A 17,521-nucleotide genomic window follows, 5' to 3' on the forward strand; every position below is an offset into this window, starting at 1 on the left:
CGCTACTTGTATCTAGATACCTGATAAACTTAAGGTTAATTAGATTTTTATCCCTACGGAATTAGCCGATTCTGAATTTATTTATTAAGAATATTAAATTCCTGATACGCCGTCTTGTTCAGATATCCTGCACTCGAACTAATCGCCATGTATCGCTATTTTTAATTAACCTTATCGTAGTTTTGTTTCAAAATCCTTGCGAACATTTGCAGAAATCTTATCCTGGCTTTTTGAAGACCTCGTTTACACGCATTATTTTTGCTGCAACCTCCTTCGTAATTAAATGTAGCAATAAAATTAGCGTAGAATCTCGTAGCTGTAATAGGCGGGTACTTAGGAGAACTTGTATTCTGATTGCTGTTCAGGTGACAACGTTAACACGTTTAATCCTTCTGATTAGTCATTTTATCTTTAATATATCTATTAACGAAATTTCCAGTAAAATAGAAGATAAATCCATACATAAAGTTTGACGTACTTTCTATACATTTAAAGTTCCCTTTTTTCGAAATCTTCGTTTATCGAGATCAGATAAGAACGATACGTTTCGACGTGGATTAAAATTAGAATCAGATAAGACAGACGCAACGATAAGTAATCGATACGTGTCACTGATAATGACGCGTCTTAATCGAAGGACTAACGAGTTCGAGTAGGTTGGCGAATGTCGCGTCGTGGGTGTCGGAAGGGTTCAGCGAAATCCAAAGGGAAGGTCGATTTCGGCAGGACATCATAGAGACGTTGTTCGCGTAGGACGAGCTTCTATCCGGTGGATCGCGAGCGTGGTTACGCGCGTTGGCGGACACAGCTTTCTAAATCACTCACTGCCACTCCATGGCTTTCTCTCTTTTTCCTCCGTTCATCCTCGTCCCTCATCACCGCGTTTCTGTTCCTCCACGAAGCGCACGGATATGCGCGACAATGTCCCAAATGACGGTCTATTTTCGAGAGGAGACCGTCGACCTCCCGGCGAATCGTAAAAGCGTCAAAATGAATCCATTAAACCGAGAACAGGTACGGTGGCCGAGTTGTTTCTCGCGAGCGACCGTGTTGCGCCACTATAGAAGCCGGAATGCGGCAGGAATAAATTTTCCTCCGCATTCTATAAACGAATCCGGAAGCGTTTGCTCGAAGGACGAACCGTGACGGATGCTATGGATAACGGCGCGAAAAAACCGATCGAAAATCGCTCGTGTGCGCTGGAAATTCGGCTCGATCGGAGAACACGCGTGAATGCAAGGAACTCGCCAGTCTTTTGTGCAACGGGAAAAGAGCGGCGGGACGAGAGGGGCTGGTTATCTGCCAATAACGAATGGGACAAGCCTGCGGCGGGCCTTCTAGATGGACTTTCGTCGTAAACTGAGAATCCAGGAATTTAGGAATTCGAAAGGTAAGGAACACGCCCGTTCGAGGATTAAGGGGAACCGGCGCAGACGATAGCGCTACCGCTGAATCTCGCTGCATCGTTGCACCGGTGCATCCTAACTGCAATTAGCGGTCTATGGGTCAGGTGAATCGTAACGGCGGTTCTCATGTCGTATCAGCCCTTTTTCCTTCTGAGTGTAACTAACGATTTTATTTCAAGTTTCATGGAGATTCCAATACGCACACACCCACTGCAGTGATTCGAAGCTGACATTACCTAATCGACCTACTTCCGTATCTGGTTAGCCGCTTCCCTTGGAGATTACGCTTAATTCCATGCGCAAGGTGTTCTTATCGAGAGAGGACGTGGTCGGCAGACGTCCGGAAATCCAGCCAAGAAAAGAAACAATTTCTCCACCTAATATCAGTATTTTCTTGAATTCGGTTCGATAAGAAACCTGATCTTTTACTTTGAGCTGCAATAACGATAACGATATCATAGACGAGCCAACGGTGAACCAGATTGAGAACCCCTTAAGGAGCCTCTTCGAGGATTCCGATGACGACCAGAGACTTTAGGAAGACGACCTACTTCGCTCGTTTGCATCGGACCCGAGGCGCTACCTTCTTTTTTTTTTCTTTTTTCTTTTCCTTCCCTTCAAGACCGCAGGTAGCCCAGATGACGTAATGCAACCGGCCAATCGTTGCAAAGGGCAAAGTCCCAGGCACAGAACAGCCGGGAGTATGCGTTACTTTTCTTATTTCATGGTTGGCAACCGAACGAGAACAAGAAAGAAGAAAAAGAAGGATCAGGAGATGTAAAAGGGCGAATTGCGGATAATCAGGAGAAACCCTAACACAGAATACTTTAAGGGTTAAAATTGAAATTTCAATCGATTTAAATATCGCCGTATCGTTTGCTAAGAAAATCATTTCCTGACGAAAAGGATAAGTATTATACATCATCTTAGCACGGCGTTATGCAGATCCGATTAAAGAAAGATCATCGATGTAAATCACGCTCGATGAAGATATCTTCGAGGAGAGAGCGGGAAAGAGGCGGGGGAAGCAAAAGGTGGCGCCAATTAAAATGAATCACTTCGGTTGAAGGTATAATTCCAATTCGCAAACTATCGATTCCAGCCGATTTCTTTGGATCCTTTTTCTCGACGACGATCGCGTAATTTCGATTTCAACGATCGATTAGTGAAACGCGTGTAATTAGCGAATGTCGAAACCCCGCGTACAATGTAACGCAGGTTGTCGTTTTTGTTGGTTTCTTGCGGTGAACTTTCTTACAGAAAAAGCTGCACGCGATTTTACCCGTGAACCGGTAATAAAGGAAGTAATAAGTAACCGTAATAAAACACTCTTTGCGTGTATCAAGAGCCTTTTTTCTTCGAACGCGTTGCTCCTGTGTAACCAAGGAGAAACGATTTGAAAAGGTAGTTTGGTAATCGACGTAGACAATGTATATACGATCGTCGATGCTTTGAATCGAGCCTGACTCGGCTACCTTGTGTTATTAATCGTTAATCAGGCTCGATATCGATCAATCTGAAAAGATTCGAACGCTTCCTTCAACGCCTATGCAACCGCCTCGCAAGAGAAAATTAACACTCGAATAGTTCTCTAATTGCTGGCGAACGTTCAGCTAAGAAATAAATTCGCGAAAGCCCGTGACACGGCAATTCCGATGAAACTTGTCCCGATGATTAGATTTAATTCTACCCGTTAATCACCTACTATTACCTACATATAATTTGGTGGAATTGCAGATAATTTGACGAAAGTTTAAATAACGAGATTCGTGCAGTTCAATAATTTTAACGATTTCAGTCGGTTTTCGGGGCGATTTTATTGTAACACTTTTTATATAATAACCGGTCGCAATCGGTGTGATTAGCGCACTTTTAGAAGCGAACTTAATCAACGCTCGACAGCATCGCCGCCTTTGCGATCTAAACTGGTCGCCGTTGTAAGATCGGTTCATTCATTCATGACATCGATCGGAAAATTCATTGGTTCGATACCGAGTGACAGGGGCGCGTAAGCACAGATCGATGAATCGATCGTGTCCGATAATCTTCGAATCGGTATCGAGAAAATTAACGAACGCGGGAGCGACGAAAAACAACGAAAAGGTTTGAAAGGCTAATAAATTCTTATCGTTTCGGTTCGTGCACGCTGATTAGAGCGGAGCGGCGATTATTTTCCCGTGGTTCCGATATTTAACGCCTCTCTATCGACCGTTATCGATAACGGAGATCTAGTGTATCGACATCAGCAACTCCAACTAATAATTATCGAGTTGATTTGCCGCAGGTACTAGTAGCTTAAGTTGATTTAGACGCCACATCGATGGGTAGCGCAACTTTAACGCGGAATAAATTACGTTCCTCGAGCAACTTTGAATGGGCGCACCTTTTGCAACGTTGTTAAACATAAATTCCACATTCTTGGAAAAAGGAATAAAAACAGGAATTAAAGCTACAGTGAATCGAAGAAATAGTGGTACACCTTGCTATCTTGTAATCACCTCAACTATAAATATCTATCTCGTTTCATTACACTTGTACATTGCTTATTAAGATACCAATATCTTCTAACAATATTTCAATTTATTTTTCGTTTCATTCATTGTACGTTCAGCGATACGCGTCGACGATGAGCATCAAACGTTCCCGGTGAAACTATCGAAGATCGATACCCTTTCGCTCGGCTCTCTCGGAGTCGCCTGAAAGCACCTTTTAAAGGCGGCCCAGCACAATGGAGAGTCGCGGAGACGGAACATAAGGCGAAGAAAAACTGTCGGTAGAATATGGTGGCACCGCGCGCGGCGGAGTAGGAGGAGGAGATGGTGGAACAAGGCGAAGAAGTAGCAGCGAAGAGAATTTATTACCGCGCGAGGACCGCGCGGGTCCCCGAAGAGAGGAGACGACCGAGCATAAGCAGTTAGGGTAGCTGCAGGAACAAATAACGGAGAGGTGGGAGGGCCGCGATACCTACAAATGAGGAGCGAGAGAGAAAGAGAAAAGGTAGGTCCAGCTTCGTAACAGGTGTACCGGAGTGCATCTTCGACGAATGCACTATGCACCTGAGCCACGCGAAACTTGGACTTAGGATAAATTTCCAAGCGTCACCTTCTACAGATGTCGGAAAAATCATGATACCAGTACCTTAACGCTCTTAATCTCAACAATTAACGTCGCGATCATCCGCCAGGTGTAGATAAGTATTAATTCAAAGAAATAAAGCGTCGCCGTTTTGCGAGCAATGATAAATCTGACAAGGTACAAATACACCCGCAGCTGATACGCGTTCGCCAAAGGAATGACTACTTTTCGCGATTATCGTATTTCCATGGGGACAGGTGTTGCTACCGATCGAGCGAGCAATAAAAACACGTATTAACAGCATTATCCCGTTCCGAAAGACGTTGGCACGGTAGCTGTTTCTGCATTTTGGCAACCACTGTTAAACAGGAAAGGAACGTGCAGCTCGAGGAGCAGGGAAGGAAGATCAGGATGCTCGATAACGTCCGGTTCGCGTCCGTACGAGAACACCGGAGTATGGTGGTCGTTCTTCATTTTCGGTCGAAGGCGCGTGGTTGTTGGGCTATCGATATCCCGATGCATTTCTCCCCCTTCGGGGCTGGTCCGGACCTATATCTATCTACCCACGCGTGGCTCGAGAGACCGGGTACCTGTTGGAGCGGATCGAATAAAGGGTAAAAATAGAGCGAGAGGAACACAACGGCCGCGACAGCGACGACGAGTCGAGGCAACGAAGAGGCGAAACGACGTCCAGTTTATTGCGGAGACTCGTTAACTCCGGTAGCCAGCCTCTTTGGCGACTCGGTGATTGCGCCAGGTAGGTATAGGTACACCAACTTAAGTATCTGGCCCAACCCAGCTACCTGTTCGACCATCGAGAACGATCGTTTTCCTAGCGGTGACGATCGTTCAATAATCGTTACGAACCGGCAGCCACGAAATAAGAGTACGCGAATTAATACGGCGAGGAACGAAGCAGAAGAGAAGATAACTTACGAATCATCGAGATTAGCGATCGTAAAACACGCGTCTAAATGATCCTGATCGATCGATTCGTCTCTTCATCTTGGCGCCTACTGCTTCTTTTCATTAGTCTTTATCGATACTTTTATATTCGCTATTTTCATTTCCTCATCACGACATCGATTCAGACGAGATTTAACTGTACCGCATCGTTAAGAGAACGAAGAACCATGTGCGAAGATGCAAAGGGTTCGCGGGGATTGCACGTGTACCAGCCGCGCGCACGGCGCAGCCTCTGAAACAAGATGCGCGACCTTGAACTCCAACTGCACGGTCGATCGATAGGCGCCACGCGTCCCTACTGACCTATATAAACACCAGGAATTCCGGGAGTGAGCGTACCGCCCGGAAATGCAGCTACGGCACGCCGGAAACGTACCATTCGATCGAATTATTAATTAATGAAATTTTCGAATTGACAACGAGTAGGAAAGGGTAAAACTTTGATCCGGCTCTATTTTAATCCGATTATTCAAAAAATCGTATGAATTTCACGCTTCATATAACATCGATTTTCACTTTTAATACAGATCAGAGTAAGATTTAACGTTTACTGCGTGGGAGAGTCGCGTTTTTGTGGATTTTCATTCGTCTAGAGTTTATGATATTTTTACTATTCCTACTGACAACCGGTCGTGTGGTAATCGTGAAAAGCACCGTATCAAAGACAAATCTTCCTGCCCTGAGAGCAAAGTCAATCGCGCCTGCCAGTTAAACGCACGTGGGCGTTAATTACTCTGTTAAAACCAGCTCGCGTTAGTAGGAGTATTACAGGACACCGTGGGCATAAAACGTCGACAGATACGAGCGACTATCGTTCGACTTGTTTGTAAGAACATATTAAACTGGCGCGTACACGACCGATAGACAGGATTTTCATTTGTTTTTTTTTACACGGATTGATGGAAAACCTCCCGCGTGTCACTGGCGGCCAATCGATAATATATTGTACATACATAGTATCGAGCAAACGTAACAGTGTAACGTTGCAAAATTAAAATCTACATACATCGATCAAATCGTAAATCTCTTCAGGAAATATCGTATCGCGTTTGATTTCGTTTCAATCTAATTTCCAGTGTGAAAGAAAAATATATTTTTGCATATTCACTCTCTCGAGTTTCTGCTCTTTTTGTATCGAATTTATGTTGACTTAAATATGAAAGATAAGTAAATGGTGTCTGAAGGTAACAAAAGGAAAATTGTCTATTCATTGAACGATTAATTAAATTGGCACGGTGCTCGATCCAGGCTGCAACCCCGTCTCTCGTTAAAACAAGCCACTCGTTAACCGGAAACAAGGTTTCCCATAAAATCTGCATAACAATGTGCTCGAATTTAAATACCGTTTGGTCGGAACGCGTGGTTTACGTTAAAACGTCCTCGGTAACTGTTCTTTCGCAACATTTACGGTGATTGTACGCGCGATGCGGCCAACGCGAAATCGCAACAATGCGCCGGAATTACGCGTTTCTGCAACGTGTTACACCGGATGGGGTGCGTATAGAGGTTGCCGCAGTTTCTGCTGGCACAGAGAAGAGAGAGGGATATTGATTTCTTGAGAAGCACGTCGCGGCACGGCGAGACAAGATAGCCTTCGGTGTGCATCCTAGCGTACAACCCAACCGACCTGCTGCTGGCTGTGGCGCAGGGATGAATTCACGGTCAAGGACGAAGCAACCCCTCCGAGCTTTTCTCGCAACCCTCGCTTCGCTTTCACCCACCTCCATCACCACCACCGCCACCCCAACGAGCAATCCCTGTGTAACGCTTCACGGTACGGTTAACAACTCTATCCTCTGCTCGCTGGTTATCTGCGCTTCGATCATCTCGAGAACTCCACCTCTTTCGCGTCCGTACGCACGCGGACCGATCCGCACGTGTTGATAAAGAGAATGAAAATACTCGAATGGATTCGAGCGGGCATCGTTTCGCTAATTTTCCGACGTTCCAGCCTCTCCGAGCTTTCTTTCCTCGATGAACGAGGAAGTAAAACGCGACGGAGAAAGGTGGATTAGCATAACGGTGAACGTTGACGCGCGGTTCGATGCTCGAAACGAGAATTTATGCCGGTGCTTCGTGGGGACAGATTCACGAGGACAATAATTCCGACGATCCACGATGCCCGAGGACACACCGAAAGGAATAGGCGGCAACGCTTTTACGTAAGCGTGTATACCTTCCACCGTGATTCTCGTCGGAGATCGACCATGGACAGTCGGGATAAAATATGGTTGAAAGGGATTGGCCGCGTGTTAACCAGCGTTACACCTGCGAGCCGATGAAGAAACTCCACGGACAACCACCTACGCGCCGCTTCCTTCGATGGTATTATCTACCCAGACGAGACACGAATTAAGTAGACGAAGATTCACACGCTTTCCTACCGGGTCCGAACCTGTTCCACACTCTGTAATATTATACGAAACTGTTGGAGTTACTTAACCGCGTGATTTATACGAAACGCGTGCAAATTCCTCGCGTTCTGCTATCTTCTAATCGCTTTAACCCGAACTACACCTATGAGTTCTTCGGCGACTCCACCCTGACCGATTCAAACGTATCATTCGATCATTTCTTCTATCCTCGATGCTGTTTAGAGTTGGCCAGATCATTAAGATCAACAATACGCAGTATTCTTTATGCGACGTTTACATTTCGAACGTAATAGCCAGCTAGGTCTAGCGCGAACTACGAACGGCTGCAATTTGCATCGAATATCTGGTACGGGTACGTACAACAATCTTCGTACACGCAGGTGACAATTCGCCGCGTGTATCATCGCTGTGAGATTTGCCTTCGCACTCGATTAGCATAATGGTCGATCATTACGACACCGTTCGTACGATTTCCGTGGGCGTACGCTCGAAATCGCGCGCCAGCAACGAACTTCGTCGACGAACAAAAACAACCGTTACTAATTCTTATTTATTACAGTCCACCGGGAGATAAAGAAGGAATCGATCGAAACATTGAAACAACGATATTCTTTCATTTTTTTTTTCACGGTGAACACGTTCATGAAACATCGATCGTCTTCGTAAACGTTCAGTTTCGTAGAGATATCGACGATTTACGGCAGACTATCAAAGAGCGATCGTTAAATCGTTAATCGATGGCCATTACGGTCGTCAACGATCGACACCGTCGTTTTCGTTATCGTCTTCTTCCTTCGCGGTGCATCCCATCGCCATTTTCGCGAATTCAAGGCTCGATCTGGTCGAATTAGCCAGGAGAAACGCGGTGGTTTCCATCACGGAATCGTGACAAGGTTCTGCACGGGGAAATACGCGGTGATTCTCGATATCGGTCTATGGGTATAGGTAAACGATTAAGGGCGTTTGATTAAGCACGGTAGCTGCGGGACGGCGATCTCCTTCGTTCGCGCAATTACACCAAATGGATTTCCTAATTGCGGCATAAGAGCCGCGCCGCAAGAGATTGCCAGCGTTCGAGCATCCCGTACGAACGAAATGGCGAACGATCCCGATACCGGTCCCGACACGTTTTCCCTTTCCTTTCTTGCGGTGTGCCGCGTGTGTCTGCGGCCACCATGGAATACGTCCATTTCATCGTGGATCCGATTCGATCAGCCGGCATCAATTTATCCAACGAGTTTCTCACCCCCGATCGGCTGTCATTGAAACGAATCATCGTCCCCCACGACGCGTCCCGATGAACATTTCCACGAACTAGTGAAATTCCGTTTGGATGCACGTATCAAGAGAACAGGAGGACGTGGAACGGGCGAGAAATAAGAAAAGTCGCGCGAACGAACGACAAGCTGTATAATCGTCTTCGGATCCTCGACGTGTATAATCTTATCGCAGAGATAGGCTCTACTTTAATCTTCGCTTATTCTATTTCTGCACGAGCACTGTTCCCTTAGAGGGCCCGGAGAACGAGAGCAAAGGGTGTAAAGGGTGGCAGCCAGAGCAGAGGGGGAAAAGATTGCAGGGGCTGCGTTCAGGGAACGCACCGAAAGGCCTTGGTATCTGCATAGCAAATTGGCGATCGATATACGGTCACCGTACGGCGAATCGCGCGAGCCTCGAATTAAAGCTTATAACTTTCATGTCCGGCGCAATGTATCATTATGCGCAGGGTAGCCCTGCTCTTGATGCAGCAGCTGCCCGCATGCGGGACGCGACGACGCTGCACCGTCGCCGCCGCGCCAACCGGCGGGCGCGAATATGTGCATAAAACACGATAAATCGTCCGGCAAGATACGGATCGACGAATGACAAGTCGCTCGGTGGGCGGTGCTCCGCGGTCTTTTTCATCGGCCACCTCTCTTAACATCAGTCGTGCAAGGAATTGTGAAATCCAGGGGACGTTCGCGTCGCTTTGAACAAACCATTAGAACGGTACACCTGTTCCAAAGTACAGGTAAACATTGTTACTTGCTTGAAATTTTGATAGCGATACGATAATCAATGTTCCACTGTATCGGTAAAAAAAAAAATGGTAATTCCACGGTGCTCGTAAGCCCGTTAGAACGTAATAACTGACAGGTTGTTCGGCGTATCGATGATCGTGGCGACGATTCTCGTAAGTTAGCCTCGCCTCGGGATCGAAAAGAAATAACAGGGTTCGAGTGGCATTTTATGGAGTCGACGAGCAAAAACAATATTTTCTCGCCGCGGTTGGAAGAAGCAGACGAGCAGAGAAGGAACCACCTGGAGGAGGTACTCCTCGAGGAGGATCGACAAGAAATCGTTTTTGTTGTTCGGCGTGTTTGCAAACGAAACCGGACAGCCGTGACACCTGACACCTGGTGCACTGTCGTCTTGCAGCGTGTCTTTTTCACGCGTCCGAAACACGCTTTTTCTTCGTTTAATCGTTACACAGGTAAAGGAACGCGAGCGAGACAATAGGAGGCACAGTTCGCACGATTAGCGTTCCATTGACCAGGCCGTTCGCGCGTCAATAAACTTACGTTACGTACGAAGTCGAGGGACGCGTCGTGTATGCACTGATTTTCTTCGCTCGAATACGATTCCTTCACGTTTGTTTACGCGTCGGTGTTAAATTCTTTCGTCAATCGCGAAATCGAATATATTGTCTCGCGTTTCGTGTTCCGTTCCGTTCCCTTGAATACCCTATCCGTACGATTTCAATACCGTCCTGTTCGATACGAAACAACGCGATTTGCGAACGCCATTCTATAACTCGGCTACGTGTACGCGTATAGAGGAAGACAATCGAAGGAAGAGGATTTACGAGCGATTCTATATTGTTTCGCGTATGAAATTCGTTTAAGTCGATGTTACTTTTAGCTGAATGCACGCGCGTGCAATGCCCATACGTTGGTTACATCGACACAAAGGATTAGCACGCGCATCAGAGTCACGAGCCGTGAAGGGACACGCGTAAAAGAGATTGGTCGTAGCTGATCGTTCTACGTGGCTGACCTAACGCGCGTGTTCGCTCCACTTCCGATGTTAAAACCTCCCTCGCACGTGACACGCTACTAGCTGCACCTGAATATCCTACAAAAACGCTTCGTCGTTACGTGCACCCCTGTTCGGAAGTAACCGGATGCTCGTGGAACGTGGATAAACGACACCTTAACGTCACTCTATTCTAAATATCATTCGATGAAAGTGTTAACAGTTAATTATACTCAAGTTTGATCTGTCGATGATAAAATTAAACGAGCTTATAAATTCGTTACGACGTTATAAGAGGGAAAAGGTCGAGCGTGAAAAGAGATGTGTTCATACGCGTTCGCCCTAACACGCGCATCCGCTCTACTTCCGACGCTTAGCGCCGCGACGCTTCAACGAGCTCGCCGCATGCTGTTAAACCGCCCTCGCACGTGACGATGGAAGGGCAAGTTGTGTGACACGGATTATAAATGCACCTGTGTGTGCTGTGCACCGAGGGTGAAGAAAAGAAAAAGGCTTTTGTACCAACTATTAGTTATCGTATCCCGCGAAACTTGTCCTTGTTAAAATGATTTTTATAAAATAATATAAATTCGAAGGGAAAGAATTCATAATGGCGTTCATTAGGAATAATGTGATACATTGTATTCTAGAAATCCTGGGTTGCGACACTATGGAATCAAGTCAGGAATTAGTTACTCGAAACCTAGTGACCTAATTTTTCAATTTTAATTATTTTAACCATTATATTCATCATAAGAGAGGAAACAAATATTGAATAACAATAGTATTAAACTGAAAGCTTAAATTTAAAAATCAGTGGCGTTTCGATGTGTCTGACTACACGCGTCTGTTTTCACTGTGGCATTTAACGCGTTAAAGCGATCGAGTTGCACGTTGTGGCGGGAGCTTAAAACGGCACGTTGCGTCGCTGCTCCGATTTGTTTAGATGACAATGTATCATTACCGTTCCGAGAGATTTCTTCAATGTTCATTTCGAATTCATAAATTATTTTTAAAGCGTATACTTTTTCGAATCGGGGAACATGAAACAGCGAAGCGTACGTGTTCGATAGATACGAGGATACCTATCGATAATTACATTGTACGGATCGAAAGATGATCGTGTAACCTTGCAAAGATAACGCGTGTATCATCGACATAAGCGGCGTGCTGCTTATGTCAACGCTTAGGAAAATCGCCTTCTCTGGCTTACCCAGTAATGGTTAAAGGTTCCCGCGCATCCGATCCTCTCAAAATTCAACCCTTTCCACCTTGCGACACTTAAGTGGAATGGACGATGGGTTGGAAGTAAAGCTCCGACGGTAAATATAATGTCACGAAATCACAGAGAGGCCAGGCACTGAACTTACTTAAAATCGAAAGAACGTTCGTTATCACAGCTAGCGATCGTCTCCGAGCCGTCGCGAGGAGTTTCTTCAACGATCGGTCGACACAAATACACCGGAAATACAATACGTATAGACGATTATGAAACAACAAATCAACACCAATAATCCTCCGATGATCGATCGCGATCGAAATATCACACACAATACACGCCGCGAGGCTGTTATCTTTCTTACGTTTTCATATCTATAACAGCACGGCACTAATCTTTTGTCTCTCACTATCTTTTTCTTTTTTTTTTTACTTCATTCGAACAAATGGCACTAAAATTAAATGGGAGGATAAATGTTCCTCGGTATTTACGATCGAACGTCACAGAAAAAAATGTATCCTTAGCTCGGTGAACAGACACGTTTGGAGCGGACGCACTTCTCAGTTCTGTTTGTTGATCGCGTCGTAGGACGCTCGAAGCCGATAAGTTTCGTAAATAATATACAACCAGGCACATCGAGATCACAGAATTCTTCGGTCCGTCGGTATCCAACCGATCGTGGATTTCCTCGTGTTACATCTCCACGTTTCTTCGATGATTTATCGAATTGTAAATATCGTGTACAGCGACCGGTGGCTGTTCAATCGTATCGCGATTAATACTCGATTATCGATACGATCTGCGAACGCGTCTCCCTTACGCGCGAGATGACAAAGAACAAAACTGTCCCTCGTTCAATCACTGAAGTCGAGCGGGAAAGGGTGGTTTCGCGGACACCGGAGCCACGGTAGCGTATCTTCTTTCCTCCCGGTTTTCTCTACGCTCGCTCCTGTTATGATTTAGTTTAGTCGTTGTCGCTTTTCTGCCGCGTACGAGCTGATTAGAAGCGAGAAATGGTGGAAAGAGAGAATCTGAGAGAGGCGTTGCGTACCATTCACATAATATGACAACACACCGACCCTTCCAGTAGCGCGGTCTCGCGCCGACTGCGAGGCTACGACGGCTCGCGGGTTTCACCTTCGGCCGTGTTCGACTCCCTTCGCCCCTCTCCGTCTCCTACACGTGCACAGGCCTCGTCCCCACCGATTTTCGTGTGTGCGAACCTTAACTCCCCTTCTCTCCCCACTGCGCAACCCGTGCCAGCTACCCCCACCATCAACTATCTTCGGGTAGACTCGCCCCCCTTCGTGTTCGCCTCGACCTAACCGAGCTCAGTAGGCGCGAGGTGGGCGCACGAACACTATCGTTTCCCGGTGTACCTACGGGAATCGAACCACGCCTATCCCCCTACCCTTATACTCGCGACCGGCTACCTCGTGCTGTTTTTACCGGCAAGGTGAGCGATAGCCAGACAGAGAAAGCGAAACCTAGCGGAGTAGCTACGGTGGAAGAGAAGAACAAGACGACAGAGAGGGAAGTCTCTTACTGGTTTCTCTACTCGGGCCTGCCCACGCGCCGAGGGTGAGTTCTTGCGCGCGCAAAAGCTTTCCGAACACGAATATCCTGCCTTTCCGTCAATGAAAATCCCGCGCATTCGACAGGATCAACGCTTTTTCCCGATAAATTACTCAATTTCTCCACGCATCGATCAGGTGAGTAAATATGAGGTACGTTTGCATTTATTTGACAGCTTTGTTTGCGTGCGCAACAAGTGCGAATCCTCTAGCGAAACGCCAGTAATGAAATGAAATTTTTTGAATTATTCGAAGAGAATATATGTTCTAACTTGTACGCAGTAGGCGGTAATAAGCATCCGGTGGTTTCTTTCGAAGTCTTGGATAAAAATGTCTAACGCGTCTCGCCTCTTCTATGACTTTTGTAAATAATCGTCCCTTGAGATATTGACACGTGGTTAAGGTTCTAGCCACGCTTTAGACACGTGTCCACTATGTCGTGAGTACTCGCTAAGTGGCCGCTCGACCATTTCAATTTTTTCTAGACACTCGTGTTTACCTTCTTCTTTCTTTTTTTTTTTTTTTTTTCATTTTTTTTCCTTTAACGGAAGAACCGGCACGACAGTCCAATAGCACACGGAGAACCGTAAAGTGCAGAATACTCAAGTCGATTTATTTTAGGAGCTCGTGTGCCATGAATATATTCAAGGCTCGTCTACTTCCTTTTAAGCGTTACACGCAGCTCATTTGCGACGTATTAACGCGGCATTTCCATATTTAACACGCGTGTTTCCCATCTCACCGAACGAGTTTCGTTTCATTCGCAGAAAATACCGTTCGAGGATATTAATGAAAGTTTAAAGCTTGAACCGGTAATTGCGTGGGTTTTATCCTTTGAGAAGATCTGCGATTTGGTAAACTGTTTTTTCTCATGTTTAAGCAGTCTGATAGGTTATCGATTATATTAATAACTTTAATGAATCAGTATCGACGCGATGACGCCGTCAAAGAATCCGTTGCACTTTCGAAACGATTCCTCGACATTCCACCCACGCGGCCGTTCCACGAGAGATCCGCAAAATCAAACATAATTATAGACACGATGTTGGCGTATGCATAGATATAAGCACATAGGCGCGTCATTCAGCCTGTTGTTTCCTGATTTCTTTGCCAATTTCTACTCTGTGTTGACGTAACTCCCGTGTGACGACGTTCTTGGTTCACTTTACGCTTGTATAATAAATAAGATATTTCGTTACGACTTCCTTGATTCCTTGCCCGCATCGATCGTGTTTAATATTCAGAAAATAGCGTGAAAATTGGTCGCGTTGATTCGATGCGACGCCATCTTTTCAATCAAAACGGTAGCAAGAACGTTATCTGCCGTTTGTAAAGATGTTCTGTGCTTTTTTTTTTTCGAGCGACTTTCATGTCACGACGACGTATCCCACACGTGCGTACTCGCATTGTCACGCACGCCTTCGAAGGTTGCCGAGGTTGCACCTGGGTCGCACGCGTACCCACCTTTTCCGCAAGAAAAAGATCCTTACCTAAAGGCACGAAGGAACGAATGCACGCACGCACGCACGAGATGATCCAGCTGTTTGATCTTTGCCACGTGCTCCCTTTTTATATTCCCTTAAATCGGGGGTGGGGTGGCTTCTTAAGGGCATCTGCGTTTACACAATTCTCACGCGATTGTTCAATTCCGGCTCGCGACGATTCATCGATCTTCCTTCATCGTCGTGTTTGGATAAGAGTCGTTTCGAAGAATCGCGAATACCTTCCGAATATCTTTCAAACTACTTTATCCTTCGATCTGCTTAATCGTACGCGTACGTGTAATGTTGCTTTGACCGGTCTAGTTTACACGATAACAAGAAAACTCCAGTTGGAGAGCATTCCTCGTTCGTTACAAGAGGAACGCGTAGGCAGACCGACGAAAGACGCGTTTCACGTAGGATACGGTGTGGAGAAAAGGGCCACGGCGACCCGTACAAATCCCAAAATAAATGTCATCGTGTATCATCGTGGTAACGTAATCCCGGATCGCGAAGACAAATGGCGGCAGAATACGATACGATGCACCGCGGTCGGTCGGTCGTCCGAGATGAGCAGCCTTCTCGTTCCACGTATTTACATACCGCGACGAACGAAGGACCGTAGAGGACGGCCCTCTGTCCTCTGAAGCGGGAGTAAAGGCACAAAAGAGGATCGAGAAGAAGGAAACGAGGGAGACTCGGTGTGTCACCAATAGCGCAACATCCACGAAGGACGGACGATGACTCGTCTCTCGGTAAACTAACAGACTCGAACTCATTTTACTCGAATCTCACAACTTTCGAATATGCAAAGGAGATTTATGCTAAAAGTTTCACAGTTTTACGTGGAAAAACGAAGAATTTCAGTCAAATTGCAAATTTCATCCTCCTCTATCACCAAAAAATGATCGAATCGAAATGAAATAAATGTGAAATGAAGGATTATTAAAATTTATTTGAATGGACAGGCAAGTAGTCGCGGCCCTGAGAATGGTAAAACAAATCAGCCGGTCATGCGTCAAGATTTTAAGCAAACACGTGGTACGTCCGCACGTTCGATGCGTGAACAGTGAACACGCAACACAGCCCTGGCTGGTATTAAAAAGCGTGACCGTTTGCTCTGTCTCGAAGACCACTTTACGGGTACGTTATACACCCTAGAAGAGGAGTCTAGCTCCGAGAACTCTCCTCCCGATTTAGCTGCGACGTGTCGCGGCGTCTACTCACCTTGAGAAGGTCTCCTCTCAAGGTTGAAAGGTCTAACGACCGACGATGAGTGAAGGTGCAAATCACGCCGAAGGAACACGAGTCGCGCAAACAATAATTGCTTGGACTCTTTAAAATCACCGTCACTTAATAAATCAGAATTTTGCCAAGACACCAAGAATCTTACGAATTATTTCTTGAAAATGTTAACTTTCCATGGATCGTTAAATAAATAAATTATGCAGCGTGAAGATTAAGCAATACAGCCTGTTAAATGATCCATGCTGAAGTATCTTAATGTTACTCCTATAACTCGTTAACCAAGACACCACTAGTCTTCCCTCGTAGAAATTAATCCTGAGTTATGACACGAGATTCTGCCTAATGCACTCTAATGTAATCGGTTCCGGTCGGATCAGAAGGGAGGGGAATATGAGAATAATTTGTCCGCGCCGCTCGACTTTGGTAATATATCAAGAACCACTTTTCCGCGATGCTATCTACGGGCTGGCATGAAAAAAAGACGAGGATGAGACTTGCTCGAGCAAGTCGGACCGGGGACAAGAGCAAGTGGAAAGCGTAGGCGGGGCGCATACCAGAGGCACCTGCTCATTTACTTTGCGCCGCTCGTTCGCCACTCGATGGTAGGGGATCCTCATTAGGGTTCGCCCCTACCAACCTATCGTCACACAAATACCTAACCGATCGTGTTTGTACACGAAACCACTGGCAAAGAGAAGGCGACCGTGCCTTTGCCACCGCTAGAACATTTTTCCCTTCGTTTCTCTCGAACGGGGCCAATTAATGAGCCTACTCGTGGCATTCTCCAGATGGACAGCCGGTGGGAGTCGGACAGAGCCATCGGTATCGTTCGAAAGAAAAAGATGCAAGTAATTCGGAACGAGAGTTCTTGTAGCTACAAGATCCTTAATGATCGACGATCGTGTCAATTGTCAACGATGATGATTGTGAGACAGGTTGTAGTATGATCGATCTCATTTCGAGTATAGGTCTTCGATAGCTCTGATCGTTTTCAATAGTATTTGGAGCACACGATGATTACCATGATTTTAGTTTAGTCGTGGATGTTGTTTGAGTTGTACTTGATATGTAATATAGAAACGAACAAGGGTAGTTTATTTTCACGATTGATTTTCCCTTCCCGGAGACTCTTTTCCCTTGACACCTGTTGCTGCTCCCGCTA

At 46.0% G+C, this 17,521-nt stretch overlaps 1 protein-coding gene and 1 long non-coding RNA gene across 5 annotated transcripts in view; one reads left to right on the forward strand and one right to left on the reverse strand.

The window, feature by feature from the left end:
* klu (zinc finger protein klumpfuss) overlaps positions 1-17,521 on the reverse strand; it is a 49,374-nt gene that overhangs the window by 22,899 nt on the left and 8,954 nt on the right. The window contains exon 1 of one of the 3 annotated variants that reach the window (XM_076690284.1): positions 12,051-13,253. The exons of the other annotated variants lie outside the window; for them this stretch is intronic. The gene's annotated coding sequence lies outside the window, so the exon portion shown is untranslated. Of the gene's footprint in view, positions 1-12,050; positions 13,254-17,521 lie in introns of those variants that run through there. 3 annotated transcript variants of the gene reach the window in all.
* The window catches only part of LOC117606479 (uncharacterized), a 103,885-nt gene continuing 99,703 nt past the window's right edge, over positions 13,340-17,521 (forward strand). The window contains exon 1 of one of the 2 annotated variants that reach the window (XR_004581966.2): positions 13,340-13,783. This is a non-coding gene — a long non-coding RNA (uncharacterized LOC117606479). The remainder of the gene's footprint in view (positions 13,784-17,521) is intronic. The other variant, XR_004581965.2, reaches the window with a different exon arrangement.

Source organism: Osmia lignaria, chromosome 9 (genome assembly GCF_051020975.1).
Source record: "Osmia lignaria lignaria isolate PbOS001 chromosome 9, iyOsmLign1, whole genome shotgun sequence".
Lineage (NCBI taxonomy): Eukaryota > Metazoa > Arthropoda > Insecta > Hymenoptera > Megachilidae > Osmia > Osmia lignaria.